Below are 2,974 nucleotides of genomic sequence, written 5' to 3' on the forward strand. Positions count from 1 at the left end.
CAAAACATTCATTATTCAATAGAGCCCAATAGCAAAAACCAGCTTTTTGAATGAAGAATCACATTTCTTGGTAGAATCATGCAGGATTGAAATTTTTGATGGTTTTTTACTCCTCTCAACAGCCCAAACAAGTTTCTAAAAGGATGAGTTTGTAACTACTTTACTTTTGGAGAAAATTCAAAACATTCATTATTCAATAGGGCCCAAACTATCAAAAACCAGCGGTTTCAATGAACACACATTTCTTGGTAGAATCATGCAGGACTGAAATTTTTGATGTTTTTCTACTCCTCTCATGAGCCCAAACAAGTCTCTAAAAGCATGAGTTTGCAACTACTTTACTTTTGGAGAAAATTCAAAAAATTCATTATTCAAAAGAGCCCAATAGCAAAAATCAGGTTTTGAATGAAGAATCACATTTCTTGGTAAAATCATGCAGGATTGAAATTTTTGATGGTTTTTTACTCCTCTCAACAGCCCAAACAAGTTTCTAAAAGGATGAGTTTGCAACTACTTTACTTTTGGAGAAAATTCAAAACATTCATTATTCAATAGGGCCCAAACTATCAAAAACCAGCGGTTTGAATGAACACACATTTCTTGGTAGAATCATGCAGGACTGAAATTTTTTATGTTTTTCTACTCCTCTCATGAGCCCAAACAAGTCTCTAAAAGCATGCGTTTGCAACTACTTTACTTTTGGAGAAAATTCAAAACATTCATTACTCAAAAGAGCCCAATAGCAAAAACCAGCGTTTTGAATGAAGAATCACATTTCTTGGTAGAATCATGCAGGATTGAAATTTTTGATGGTTTTTTACTCCTCTCAACAGCCCAAACAAGTTTCTAAAAGGATGAGTTTGCAACTACTTTACTTTTGGAGAAAATTCAAAACATTCATTATTCAATAGGGCCCAAACTATCAAAAACCAGCGGTTTCAATGAACACACATTTTTTGGTAGAATCATGCAGGACTGAAATTTTTGATGTTTTTCTACTCCTCTCATGAGCCCAAACAAGTCTCTAAAAGCATGAGTTTGCAACTACTTTACTTTTGGAGAAAATTCAAAACATTCATTATTCAATAGAGCCCAATAGCAAAAATCAGGTTTTGAATGAAGAATCACATTTCTTGGTAGAATCATGCAGGATTGAAATTTTTGATGGTTTTTTACTCCTCTCAACAGCCCAAACAAGTTTCTAAAAGGATGAGTTTGCAACTACTTTACTTTTGGAGAAAATTCAAAACATTCATTATTCAATAGGGCCCAAAATATCAAAAACCAGCTGTTTGAATGAACACACATTTCTTGGTAGAATCGTGCAGGACTGAAATTTTTGATGTTTTTCTACTCCTCTCATGAGCCCAAACAAGTCTCTAAAAGGATGAGTTTGCAACTACTTTACTTTTGGAGAAAATTCAAAACATTCATTATTCAATAGAGCCCAATAGCAAAAACCAGCGTTTTGAATGAAGAATCACATTTCTTGGTAGAATCATGCAGGATTGAAATTTTTGATGGTTTTTTACTCCTCTCAACAGCCCAAACAAGTTTCTAAAAGGATGAGTTTGCAACTACTTTACTTTTGGAGAAAATTCAAAACATTCATTATTCAATAGGGCCCAAACTATCAAAAACCAGCGGTTTGAATGAACACACATTTCTTGGTAGAATCATGCAGGACTGAAATTTTTGATGTTTTTCTACTCCTCTCATGAGCCCAAACAAGTCTCTAAAAGCATGAGTTTGCAACTACTTTACTTTTGGAGAAAATTCAAAACATTCATTACTCAAAAGAGCCCAATAGCAAAAACCAGCGTTTTGAATGAAGAATCACAATTCTTGGTAGAATCATGCAGGATTGAAATTTTTAATGGTTTTTTACTCCTCTCAACAGCCCAAACAAGTTTCTAAAAGGATGAGTTTGCAACTACTTTACTTTTGGAGAAAATTCAAAACATTCATTATTCAATAGGGCCCAAACTATCAAAAACCAGCGGTTTCAATGAACACACATTTCTTGGTAGAATCATGCAGGACTGAAATTTTTGATGTTTTTCTACTCCTCCCATGAGCCCAAACAAGTCTCTAAAAGCATGAGTTTGCAACTACTTTACTTTTGGAGAAAATTCAAAACATTCATTATTCAATAGAGCCCAATAGCAAAAATCAGGTTTTGAATGAAGAATCACATTTCTTGGTAAAATCATGCAGGATTGAAATTTTTGATGGTTTTTTACTCCTCTCAACAGCCCAAACAAATTTCTAAAAGGATGAGTTTGCAACTACTTTACTTTTGGAGAAAATTCAAAACATTCATTATTCAATAGGGCCCAAACTATCAAAAACCAGCGGTTTCAATGAACACACATTTCTTGGTAGACTCATGCAGGACTGAAATTTTTGATGTTTTTCTACTCCTCTCATGAGCCCAAACAAGTCTCTAAAAGCATGAGTTTGCAACTACTTTACTTTTGGAGAAAATTCAAAACATTCATTATTCAATAGAGCCCAATAGCAAAAACCAGCGTTTTGAATGAAGAATCACATTTCTTGGTAGAATTATGCAGGATTGAAATTTTTGATGGTTTTTTACTCCTCTCAACAGCCCAAACAAGTTTCTAAAAGGATGAGTTTGCAACTACTTTACTTTTGGAGAAAATTCAAAACATTCATTATTCAATAGGGCCCAAACTATCAAAAACCAGCGGTTTCAATGAACACACATTTCTTGGTAGAATCATGCAGGACTGAAATTTTTGATGTTTTTCTACTCCTCTCATGAGCCCAAACAAGTCTCTAAAAGCATGAGTTTGCAACTACTTTACTTTTGGAGAAAATTCAAAACATTCATTATTCAATAGAGCCCAATAGCAAAAATCAGGTTTTGAATGAAGAATCACATTTCTTGGTAGAATCATGCAGGTTTGAAATTTTTGATGGTTTTTTACTCCTCTCAACAGCCCAGACA

The sequence above is a fragment of the Dendrobates tinctorius genome, unplaced genomic scaffold (genome assembly GCF_039654945.1).
Source record: "Dendrobates tinctorius isolate UK_male_01 unplaced genomic scaffold, ASM3965494v1 ptg000110l, whole genome shotgun sequence".
In the NCBI taxonomy this organism is placed as follows: domain Eukaryota; kingdom Metazoa; phylum Chordata; class Amphibia; order Anura; family Dendrobatidae; genus Dendrobates; species Dendrobates tinctorius.